Here is a 13,589-nt window from a genome sequence, read left to right as displayed (position 1 = left end):
ATCCATGGAGTCTGAGACTACTCCATCTCCGGCCTGCTTTGCAGAGCAAGTACCACTTATCACGCAGGGTCTCAGGTTTTCGGTGAAGTCGCTTTTTGATGGGGTTGGGACCCTCTGAGATCTTGTCATATACTGGAGATGGAGGGAAGGACTTTTTCTCAACCCAATAAGGGATGCACTGCCACTTAGGTTCCAACTTACTGCCTCTTCACGTCAGAAACGTTTCTCTCGCTTCATAGTTTGCTTTATTTAACCACAAGCTCTAAGTAACACATACGGTCCTGATGAAGTGGGCAATCGCGTGAAACATGTGCTCAAAATTACAGCCGATTCAGGAATTTGGGTCATCGATGGATTCAGGAGTCACTTTGAGTGGGGAGTTTGTGGAACTCAGCTTACCTTGGAGAGATCTGGAGACTCCGTGTCCAGCTCCCCTGGCCCCTCTTATGTGTAAATCACCCTTGCGTCCATTAGGGGCATGGGTGACTGAGAACTCCACTATGATCTGTGCTATTTAGACACACTGTTCAGCCACACTGGAATGTTGTATATATATATATATATATATATATATATATATATATATATATATATATATATATTGTGTGTGTTGTCTCATGCGGTTGTGGGCTCTTTACTGTGATCGTTTGGGGTTGTTTTCCAATATTCTATTGTGTCTGTCTGCCTTGGATGCTATGGGATGTGTATGTAGATTAGCTGTGAGGTTGGTGGGGCCGAATTCCTCCAACAGCTCTCCCTGCTGATAAGACTATTTACTGATGAGAATTTGAATACACCTGACCTGTGTGTCTATTGTGATTGGACAGTTTACCCCTCCCTGAATCCAAGGGTGGGGGGGGAGTGTCTCTGAGTTGTATATCTGTGGTAACATGTGCTTGAATAAAGTAGTTTGATGTTGTTGTTCACCCTACACTGTGTTATGACTGGTGACTGGGTGAGCTAAGGGGTCTTGGATAGGGCTGGTTCTGGACAGAGGAAGCATTTATGGTGGACATAGTCCTGTTGAGAACAAGGGTTCATCACAGATGGATTTATCCCATAAGAGTGTAACCCATAAAGCTGTCTGTATAAATGTTTTTATCTTAGAAAAACACTTTTAGCCAATTACATTGTTGCTATTTTTATACAATATTGTGTAATTGTGATTTTCAGAGGCATAGTTAAAGTCCCATGCTACAAATTACACATATTCTTTATTTTGCAATCTTGTGTTATATTGTGGAGATCCTGAAACCGCAATGATTTGTTTTTAAACTTCTACTTTCTTCATGAAGTGGAACTTTCGACAGAAAATGAAAAGATTAGTATGGACTATGGGAAAAAAAACATTATACTCACTTAGGTGGATGCATCATCGATAGGACGCTGCATCTGTCCCCCACCGCCTCTGCAGTGAGAAGTGAGCGATCAAACACTGCTAATTGCTCGGTTCCCCTCCTCTGCTCTGAACAGAGAGCCATGACTGTCAGTCTCCAGCTCTTTGCTATGCCCCTCCAGCACTTACTGCAGCACTGGGCCATGGAGGGGGCTGGCTCAGCCTCTCAGAGGATCTCTGAGAGGCTGAGCCAGGTGCTGGCCCAGGCATCTGGGTGGTTCCCAACCATATCGTCAAGATCATTTCAGATCCTCTGTGAACGGCTCTGTGACATCAGCTGGCAGCGGTCTTCAGCCCGCTGTTGGCTGAAAACAGGTCACAGGAGTGCACAACGAACTGTACACCTATGACCCATAGGAGAAGTATAGCCAAAATAGCTGTGGCTAAACTTCTCCTATAAGTCCTGCTAGATCACTTTAGGCTGGACCCTTTTGCAGGTATAGCAAAGTAAAATATTAGAAATCAGTGTCTATTTTGCTTTTAATCCAGTAATACACTGTCTCACCCTGCTCTGCACATGCTCAGTTGCTCTATATTCTTAAAGTGGTTGTAAACATTTACAGACCACTTTTACCTACAGGTAAGCCTACATTAAGGCTTACCTGTAGGTGCAAGAAATATCTCCTAAAACTACACGGTTTAGGAGATATTTGCAAAAGACAGTCACCAATGTCTATGGCGCAGGCGCACTGAGCATAATGTGGAGAAACAGAAAAAACTCTGGATAGTTGCACTCCGGATCAGGTAAAATAGGTAATGCCTTTATTGTTTCCACTCAAAAAAATCTTCACATCACACAGATCACAACAGCAAAGGGATAAGGAAAATAGAGGATAAAAAATACTGACGCGTTTCACGCTGAAATTAGCGCTTATTCATAGCTAGTTATTGCTCTAAACAAAAAGCATATATATATTAAGTGAGTGTCATCATGTGATGATATAATTAAGGATTAAGTGACCATAACCACCAGTAATTCATTAACCTGGAGTCTCCACACATGTGAACCCCACACCCAATTAATAAATAATGAATGTTAGAAAACGGGATGAGAAGAAAGAGTGAAATAATAATAAATAAATGAAGATGTGACGGAAAAAGTGGTGAGAAGAAAAAATCGGTAGGATGAGAGTGTGAAAAAAAAAAAAAAATTATTTTTTTTGAGAATGAAGAATGAAAAGTGAAATGAGAAATGGATGCGGCTAGGAGACCCGGATGTGATTTGCACCGCACTGCAGTGCAAATCACATGCGATCTCTGTGCGAATTGAGTTCAGCCATACAGATAGTATGGCTGAATTCGCATCGCACCCGCCCCAAACTCGCACGGGACCCTTTTTTTGGTCCGCAGCAGAATCAGATCGCATGGGTGTTCACACCATGCGATCCGATTCCTGTCCGAGTTTGCAGATCGCACTGCGATATGCGAACTGATCTGGGGGTGTCATTAACGTTTCACTGACACTCCCAGCAGTTCGCATAGGGCAGTGTGAACTGCCGGCGGAAGGCATGCGATGCGGGAACCCGCCGCGGATTCGCTGCGTTCCCGCATCGCTTCAGTGTGAACCCAGCCTTAGTGGCGGCTCCTACGCGCATGCACGAGAGTGACGTCATCGCGACTCCGGGTCAGTCACAGCTCTGGAGCCGCGATACCCGGAAAATCACCCCCTTTAAAATAATCGCATTGTGTTGGTTTGCAGTTTGAAATGAAGACAGAAACAGTTTTTATTTTACCCAGCTGTATTTACTCAGTGATACTTATAATATCCAAGTGAAAGATATAACACCAACATGTCAGGAAAAAAAAAAATCAAAAACAGAATCACTGAGTTGGAAAAAGGATCACCCCCCCTTGTGTCAGTACTTTGTTGGACCACATTTTGCTTTAATTTCAACCTTTAGTCTGTTGGGATTTGTCTCTACTAACATTACACATCTAGACTTTGCAATATTTGCCCGCTCTTCTTTGCAGAACTGTTCAAGTTCCATTAAATTTGATGGTGACCGGTCTTAAAGTCATTCCACAGATTTTAAATGGGGTTTAAGACTGGTCTCTGACTAGACCATGCAAGGGCAGTCACCTTTTTCTCCTCCAACCCCTGTGTGGTCATTGTTGCTGTGTGCTTTGGGTCATTGTCATGTTGGAAGGTAATCCTTCTTCCCATTGACAACTTTCTGGCAGAGAGCAGCAGATTTTCCTAAAGAATGTGATAGTATTTTTACCCCATCCATTTTTTCCTTCTATCCTGACAAGTGCTCCAATCCTTGCTGCAGAGAAACAACCCCATAACAGGATATTACCCCCCCCCCCCCCATAACAGGATATTACCACCTCCCCATAACAGGATATTACCCCCCCTCATAACAGGATATTACCACCCCCCATAACAGGATATTACCACCCCCCCTAACAGGATATTACCCCCCCCCATAACAGGATATTACCACCCCCCATAACAGGATATTACCCCCCCAATAACAGGATATTACCCCCCCCCCCCCAATAACAGGATATTACCACCCACATACTGTAACAGGGTATTACCCCCTCCATGCTTTACTTTAATGGTGTTATTTGGATGGTGAAGTGTATTGGATTTCCACCAGACATATCGTTTGGTGTTGAGGCCAAATAATTAAATTTTAGTCTCATCCGACCAGAACACCTTTTTCCATGTGGCCTTAGAATCTTCAAGGTGAGTTTTGGCAAAGCTCAGTGGTGACTACATGTGGCCTCTCTTGAGGAGTGGCTTTTTTCTTGCAATCCTCCCATACAAAACCAGAGATCATTGATTTTGGAAAAATGAACAATTGTGTATCTATCACAGGGTGGTGTCTGTGGATACACTGATAGAAAAAATGCCGCGTCCTAATTATCACTTTGTGAATATATATATTGACAGGGAAAAGGGGAAATGAGGGGAAAAAAAATAAAAAAGAAATGAAAGAACCTTCACACAAAAAGACCTCAAAAAAATGTGGGTTCAGTTGGCCTTTTTAGGCATAAAGAAAGTTGTAAACACAACCAGTATGAAAAATAATTATTTCTATTTATTTAAAATAAAAAAGACAATTTAAAAAAGAACAGGAAAAAGTTCAATTTCCCTTTTACACAAAAAAAGGGAAAAAGTTTCCTCCTTAAAATTGCACAATTAAGACCTAATTGACATCCTATCAAACATAATAACAACCTTTTCAAATTTCCAAAAAGGAAAAGAAAAAACAAAAACAAAGTATATATCTATACAAATGAGGGATCAAGGATATCAATCATACAGTCAACGGTTACATATATTTTTGGTGCTCTACATGTTTCGTGTCTACAATGACACTTCTTCAGGAGCTGATAATAATGTTCTGAATTCTAAGGAGAGAATATAAATGAGTAAAAGGAAAACAGATATATGTATAAAATACTAGAAAGAAAAAACATACATCTATAAACATTCGTATAAATAACATACATATATCCAACAAATTTCGTTAGGTCACCCATCAAAATACTAAGGTGTAAAAAAAAAAAAAAAAAAAAAAAAAGAAAAGGGGGGGGGGAAAGAGAGGGGGATTTTTCCTGAGACCACAATGTGGGGGCGGGTATAACATTCCTATTTAATGCCATATAGTATCAGCCACTCGATACTTACATTCCTTCGTAAAGGGGTGTCCTAAATAGGGAGATCACCGTTTCCAAAGGAGGAAATTGGTACGATTGATTACACAAAACTTTTCTCCACAGAGGGAAACAAGAAAGGAAAGAGAGAAGAGGGGGAGAGGAAGAAAAAAGAAAAACAATTGTTGAGCAAGTATATAAACAAAAGTTAAATAAAGAAATATATTTTTTGAACTTAGTGAAATCGCTATAAAGGTGTATTCACCTCCTAAAGATTAGATCTTCAGTGTGTTTAGTAAAAATTCTTGAGGCGTAAGTGAACACAGATAAATCCGTGATGGATACTCTTTGGTATCTCCTGAGCTGTATAATTAGAAGAAAAAAGAAAAAAAAAAAAAAAGAAAAAGAACCATAAAAAAGTGGGGATTTTTAGAATATATAGATAATATCCAAGAATATACAGAAATATATCCATAAGGATAAGAAAAAATATATATATATGAACTCACTATATAAGTGAAACATCAATTATTTAAACAGCAAAGAGAGAAAGAGGGCCAGCAAGGAGGAATTGTGCAGTGTATGCTAAAGCTAAGCTATTAATAGTGCCTACACCATAATAGATTTAGAGGAGATGAAAAAAATATATCAAATAAAAGCATATATAAAGTTATGTAAACCAATTACCTCAAGTTGCAAAAAACGGATCAAATTCCCACTGGGTAAAGGAGGAAAGTAAAGGGGGAATCAAAGAGGCAGACTAATCGGCCCATTCACCCATCTCATATTGTTTCTTGTGTGTAGAAGATGGCCGCCATTCATGGACACCAGCCACGTGTGTCCTTTTATATATATCCGTCCCGGTAGTGACGCCAATCCGCAATCGACGGAAGTGACGTTTATCTACCCGACCAACGTCTCCTACGATGCGTTCGGTTGATACCGACGTTACACACGAACGTGCAACGTCCTCGCATAGAGCACGTGTGTATGTTCGTGAGGCCAAAGGAAACACCTACGTCTGGCCAATATAACGTACAGACGTGCACCAGATAGGGGAGGAGCACCTTAAAGGTTCCTCCCCGATCTGCGGAGGTGGAATAGGGGGTCTCGTTCCGATGCAGCGAATTGAGACAGTACCAAAAGGGACTGTGAGAACAGCCCCCAAGTCCCTATGGTAGAGCGCCAAACCCCATATCCCAAATGGGGTAATTAGGGGTCGCGCTCGCGTGGTCGCACATTGTGGTCAAGGAATAATAGAAAAAAAAAAAAAAAAAAAAAAAAAACACCTAAGCATTGATGAAGTAATAATTACAGTAAACTCAAAATATACATAATTCTTTTTAAGCAAATTAGACTGTTACAGAGAGGCAGATCGAATTCGAATTTTTTTTTTTTACACCTTAGTATTTTGATGGGTGACCTAACGAAATTTGTTGGATATATGTATGTTATTTATACGAATGTTTATAGATGTATGTTTTTTCTTTCTAGTATTTTATACATATATCTGTTTTCCTTTTACTCATTTATATTCTCTCCTTAGAATTCAGAACATTATTATCAGCTCCTGAAGAAGTGTCATTGTAGACACGAAACATGTAGAGCACCAAAAATATATGTAACCGTTGACTGTATGATTGATATCCTTGATCCCTCATTTGTATAGATATATACTTTGTTTTTGTTTTTTTCTTTTCCTTTTTGGAAATTTGAAAAGGTTGTTATTATGTTTGATAGGATGTCAATTAGGTCTTAATTGTGCAATTTTAAGGAGGAAACTTTTTCCCTTTTTTTGTGTAAAAGGGAAATTGAACTTTTTCCTGTTCTTTTTTAAATTGTCTTTTTTATTTTAAATAAATAGAAATAATTATTTTTCATACTGGTTGTGTTTACAACTTTCTTTATGCCTAAAAAGTCCAACTGAACCCACATTTTTTTGAGGTCTTTTTGTGTGAAGGTTCTTTCATTTCTTTTTTATTTTTTTTCCCCTCATTTCCCCTTTTCCCTGTCAAAACCAGAGATCATTCCCAGCTCAACTCACCAACCTGTCTGCTTACCAACCCGACTGAACCTGTCCAACAGTCTGCGTTAAAAACAGGGGTTTAGTTAGCACGCATTTTCAAACGCATGAGTAAGCTGCAAGGCCTCTTCATGGCATCCTTCTATCCTGACAAGTGCTCCAGTTCCTGCTGCAGAGAAACACCCCCATAACAGAATATTACCCCCATAATAGAATATTACCCCCATAACAGAATATTACCCCCCACATAACTGGATATTACCCCCCATAACAGAATATTACCCCCATAACTGGATATTAACCCCCATAACAGAATATTATCCCCCATAACAGAATATTACCCCCTTATAACAGAATATTACCCCCATAACAAAATCTTACCCCCATAATAGAATATTACTCCCCATAACTGGATATTAACCCCCCATAACAGAATAGTATCCCCCCATAACAGAATATTACCCCCATAACAGAATATTACCCCCCATAACTGGATATTAACCCCCCATAACAGAATATTACCCCCCTCATAACAGAATATTATCCCCCATAACTGGATATTACCCCCCCCCCCCCATAACAGAATATTACCTGCCATAACTGGATATTAACCCCCCGTAACAGAATATTACCCCCATAACAGAATATTACACCCCATAACAGAATATTTCCCCCCCCCCCATAACTGGATATTACCACCTCCATGCTTTGCTGTAGGAATTGTTATTTGGATGGTGAGCTGTATTGGATTTCCGTCAGACATATCGTTTTTTTGTTGAGGCCAAATAATTCAGTTTTAGTCTCATCTGACCATTATTATTATTATACAGGATTTATATAGCGCCGACAGTTTACGCAGCGCTTTACAACATTAGGGCAGACATTACAATACAATACAATACAATACAAGGGGAATCAGAGGGCCCTGCTCGTTAGAGCTTACAATCTAGGACCATAACATCTTTTTCCATGTGGCCTCAGAATCAGAATCTTCAAGGTGCCTTTAAGTTGGTTAGATGGGACTAAAATGTAATTATTTGGCCCGCTGGGCTTAGTTCCACTTTATGATTTAAAAATAAAAGGGGTAGGTTGCGCTAAGGAACTTATGAGCGAATCCACATAAAATATAAAAAAGGAAAATAGGTAAGAGCTGCCTCTATTACTATCCACCTGGTGGGGTGGAAAATGTTAGATAAAGGAGTGCTATGAATAGATCTGGCGCTATACCTGTGTATCAGAAACTTAATTAATGTGCTAAATTAAATTTAAAATTGTTACATTAATCCGGTGTGTAAGAGTTGGTGTGCAATATATTAGTGTTGGGATAAAGTATAAAATATAAACTGTAGGTGGGAAGTAAAAACTCAAAAATATATGTGTATAAATTGTTAAAAATTTACCAGCATGCTGGCTGGAAAATAAAATATTGTCTCAGGTGCGATAAACCTAAATGGGTGATTACCTTATGCACTCTTAATCACATGAATACCTTAAACATGTGAACTACTTAATAAATCAGGTAAAAATATTACATGTAAATATGAACCATAAACATAATACAATTGTGCACAAATGTGACAAATAAAATCTATGCGTGCAATAATACAATTGTGCACAAATGTGACAAATAAAATCTATGCGTGCAATACTAAAATGTACAATAAATCCGTGATAAATATCAATACCCCACGTGAAACATGCCAAATATTACGAGTGAAAAAAGAAAAATTGAAAATGGAAATAAATTTAAAAGGAGGTGAAAAAATTCCAGAAATAGAATAAAATAAAATAAAAAAAAAGGAAAATAAAAAATATTAAAAATAAAAATAAAGAATTTTTTTTTTTTTTTTTTTTTTTTTTTTAGGTATTTGTCCCAAGTAATAAAAATATAAAAATATAAAAATGTGTACAAAGAGAAAAAAAGGGGGAGTAAAAAAGAAGCAAAAAAGCACAGTCTCTGATGCAGTGCAGTTAATGGGGGATTTCCCGTAGATACAGGAGGGGATGTGATGGATCCAAACAACTAATCTTCATGCATTGTGGGCACTTATAGGATGTACTCTCACCAGAAAAATACCCCCATCCGGGGTGGATCAGCCTTCACAGTATAAGCTACCGTGTCGCTCTCTGGCTTGCTTCAGATAGGCTGTTGAGGATCCCTCGTTATTTCCAGGTGGAGTGTGCCTCAGTATATATATTGAAAGAGAGGACCATACATAGTGTGATACTGTATAAATCACTTTATTAAGAAGATACTAAAAATTACTCACACTTTTGAAAGAAGAAAATGGCTTGAATAAATGCAGTATAAAGGTGCAGTGTGAAAGGTATGGAAGCTGCTGAGAGCGTTCCGTTCGTCTTCCACGCCGTAGTGTAAAGGTACAGTGTTAAAGGTATGGAAGCTGCTGAGAGCGTTCCGTTCGTCTTCCACGCCGACTGTATTGGAAGTGTGTATTCGATAGGCCACGCCCTACGCGTTTCGTCACTGGGACGTCATCCGGATGACGTCCCAGTGACGAAACGCGTAGGGCGTGGCCTATCGAATACACACTTCCAATACAGTCGGCGTGGAAGACGAACGGAACGCTCTCAGCAGCTTCCATACCTTTAACACTGTACCTTTACACTACGGCGTGGAAGACGAACGGAACGCTCTCAGCAGCTTCCATACCTTTCACACTGCACCTTTATACTGCATTTATTCAAGCCATTTTCTTCTTTCAAAAGTGTGAGTAATTTTTAGTATCTTCTTAATAAAGTGATTTATACAGTATCACACTATGTATGGTCCTCTCTTTCAATATATATACTGAGGCACACTCCACCTGGAAATAACGAGGGATCCTCAACAGCCTATCTGAAGCAAGCCAGAGAGCGACACGGTAGCTTATACTGTGAAGGCTGATCCACCCCGGATGGGGGTATTTTTCTGGTGAGAGTACATCCTATAAGTGCCCACAATGCATGAAGATTAGTTGTTTGGATCCATCACATCCCCTCCTGTATCTACGGGAAATCCCCCATTAACTGCACTGCATCAGAGACTGTGCTTTTTTGCTTCTTTTTTACTCCCCCTTTTTTTCTCTTTGTACACATTTTTATATTTTTATATTTTTATTACTTGGGACAAATACCTAAAAAAAAAAAAAAAAAAAAAAAAAAATTCTTTATTTTTATTTTTAATATTTTTTATTTTCCTTTTTTTTTATTTTATTTTATTCTATTTCTGGAATTTTTTCACCTCCTTTTAAATTTATTTCCATTTTCAATTTTTCTTTTTTCACTCGTAATATTTGGCATGTTTCACGTGGGGTATTGATATTTATCACGGATTTATTGTAGATTTTAGTATTGCACGCATAGATTTTATTTGTCACATTTGTGCACAATTGTATTATTGCACGCATAGATTTTATTTGTCACATTTGTGCACAATTGTATTATGTTTATGGTTCATATTTACATGTAATATTTTTACCTGATTTATTAAGTAGTTCACATGTTTAAGGTATTCATGTGATTAAGAGTGCATAAGGTAATCACCCATTTAGGTTTATCGCACCTGAGACAATATTTTATTTTCCAGCCAGCATGCTGGTAAATTTTTAACAATTTATACACATATATTTTTGAGTTTTTACTTCCCACCTACAGTTTATATTTTATACTTTATCCCAACACTAATATATTGCACACCAACTCTTACACACCGGATTAATGTAACAATTTTAAATTTAATTTAGCACATTAATTAAGTTTCTGATACACAGGTATAGCACTTTATGATTTACTGCTGTTCAGGGGGCTCTGGGCTTTAGAAAAATGGCAGAATCCATCAAGAAGAAACAGGAGTCTTGCTGGAGGCAATTTACAGCACACGCTAATTTTGGTAGCATGATTATCGATGTGTAATGTATGTCCCTTGCTAAAGAACATTATTTTTTTATCATGTCGTTATGGATCAATTTCCACTTTAAATAAAAGCGGCACAAAAAGCCCTGAATTGTATTTCCCGGCTGGACCGGCTATACCGCCTTTATATTGTACAGTTTATATTGTATAAGTGCTGTGCAAACTGTTGGCACTTTATTAAGCCTGAATAATAATAATAATAATAATTATTATTATTATTATTATAATTAGTAAACATTATAATAATAATTATTATTATAATGTTAAAAATATATTAAATTATTATTTTAATAATAATTACTTATAATTATTATTATAATGTGATAATAGAATGTTTTTTTTGTAGCATTATCACTTTTGCATGTCATTTGCCTCATGCTAGATGCAGCCTAAAAATAAAGATGCAGCAAAAAATAAAAAAATAAAGCTCCTTTACATCTCTATGGATTTCTAAGAAGAACTCTGTTACCCTTAAGATTTGAATGAAATGCCCCGATTGGCACAGTGAGATGATGGGACGGCTCCCTTCCAAGTCAGTCAACAAATGTATTGCGTGTCTCACAATAAGCTTCTTTTACCATTGTCCAGAACTACGAGGCATTGCTGCCAACCTCTTCATGACACATTAAAGGCTGATAATTTATCACCTTGTGCATGTTGGCCAATCACGCAGGGGGTCTCCTGTCCATAGAGCTTAATGGGATGTCAAAAAAAAAACGGCAACAGACCAACATCCATTAATCACCGGCGGTGTTAGGTGTTGTTATTGTGAAGAAACTCTACAGGAGATGTGCATTTAAAGCTGCAGTCTTGCCGTTGTACCGGCTCCTCTCCTGGACTGAAATGGCTAATGCCCCGTACACACGGTCAGATATTCCGACCACAAAATCCGTCAGATTTTTTCAGACGGATTTTGGCCGAAACTTGTGTTGCGAACACACGGTCGGACAAAGTTGTCGGAAAATCCGATCGTTCTGAACGCGGTGACGTACGTTGCGTATGACGGGACTACATAGAGGCCAGTAGCCAATAGCTTTCGTCTCGGAATTTATTCTGAGCATGCGTGGGCACTTTGTCCGCCGGAATTCTCTACAAAGATCGGAAAAAAGTCAGATCGGATTTTGTTGTAGGAAAATTTTAGATCCTGCTCTCAAATTTTTTCCTTCTGGAAAAAGTCAGATAGAGCCCACGCACGATCGGATTTTCCGACAACATAATCCGATCGGACCGTTTCCGTTGGAATTTCCGACCGTGTGTATGGGGCATTACTCTGATTTTCCTGCACACTGTGAGCTTCTCACAATGTGCATTAGAAGCTGCAGCGAGTCAGATAGATCGCGCCTTCATTTCTTGGCTGGAGGATGCTCTCCCCAGTCTCATTGTCCCTGGCCCACCCCTTTCATTTATTGGATTTAACTTATTTCAAGCGTGAAGGTTCAGCTTCACAAGGAGGTGTATCCTAGGGCGGTCTGCATGTAAATACACCCTGCCCAAGAACGCCGTTCCTCCAGACCAGTGATGGTGAACCTTGGCACCCCAGATGTCTTGGAACTACATTTCCCATGATGCTCAACTACACTGCAGAGTACATGAGCATCATGGGAAATGTAGTTCCAACACATCTGGGGTGCCAAGGTTCACCATCACTGCTCCAGACTAACACCCACCCATCAAGGCAAGTCCCACTGAGAAGCAACCAACAAAAGGTTGAAGATAACCCATTAATTGTGTTGTATTCAGAGCTTTTTTTTTCAGCAGGAACGTGGGGGAGCGCAGTTCCGCCACCTCCAGCACTGAATGTATGTGATGGCAGGGGGGGCTGGGTTGTGCTACAGTGTCTATTGATGCTGGCTGCTGGGGGGGATCTATTGTTGCTGGAAGGGATCTATTTTTGCAGGGGGAAGGTCTATTGATGCTGGGAGGTATATTTTTGCTGTTGTTGATGGGGTGGGTTTTATGTTGCTGGGAGGGTCAGTTATTGCCAGGTGGGATCTACTGTTGAGGGAACATTCTATTGTAGCTAGCTACTGGAGGGTCTATCGATGCTGTCTGTGGGGGGGGGGGGGGGGGGGATCTGTTGTTGTTGTTGTTGGGGGGGGGGTGGTTTGAGGGTGGTCCACTGTTGCTGGGGGATCTATTGTTGCTTGGGGGGGTTCTATTGTTGTTGGCTGCAGGGGGTCTATTTTACAGATTTTCTGATTTAATCATTAACAAATTCCTTAGTATTACAAATGTTACTTAGTTCTGTATTCCCTAAAAGGGGAAGTACTGGGGGGTGGGTAGGGGGTGGAACCAAGGAATGGTGCTCTGAGGTAGGTAGTGGTGGAGATAAGAGTTAACTCCAAAAAGGGAGAGTTCCTGTACCTATTCTCTGAGAAAAAAAAGCCCAAGTTGTATTGCTAAGGGTTACTAGGTAACCCTTAGCAACAGGGACGTTGCTAGGTCTACAAAAGATCTGGGGCTATATTATATATAAAATATTGTTACATATCTGAGTGTGGATCCCCACTTACATCAGGGTCCCCAGAGAACCCCTCCTTACATCAGGGTCCCCAGAGAGCCCCCCCCCTTACATCAGGGTCTCCAGAGAGCCCCCCCTTACATCAAGTTCCCCAGAGAGCCCCCCTTTACATCATGGGGGGGGCTGCG

The sequence above is a fragment of the Lithobates pipiens genome, unplaced genomic scaffold, assembly GCF_037356315.1.
Source record: "Lithobates pipiens isolate NorthernLeopardFrog02 unplaced genomic scaffold, aLitPip1_a1.2 Scaffold_22, whole genome shotgun sequence".
Classification (NCBI taxonomy): domain Eukaryota; kingdom Metazoa; phylum Chordata; class Amphibia; order Anura; family Ranidae; genus Lithobates; species Lithobates pipiens.
Note: the sequence above shows the minus strand (reverse complement) of the source record.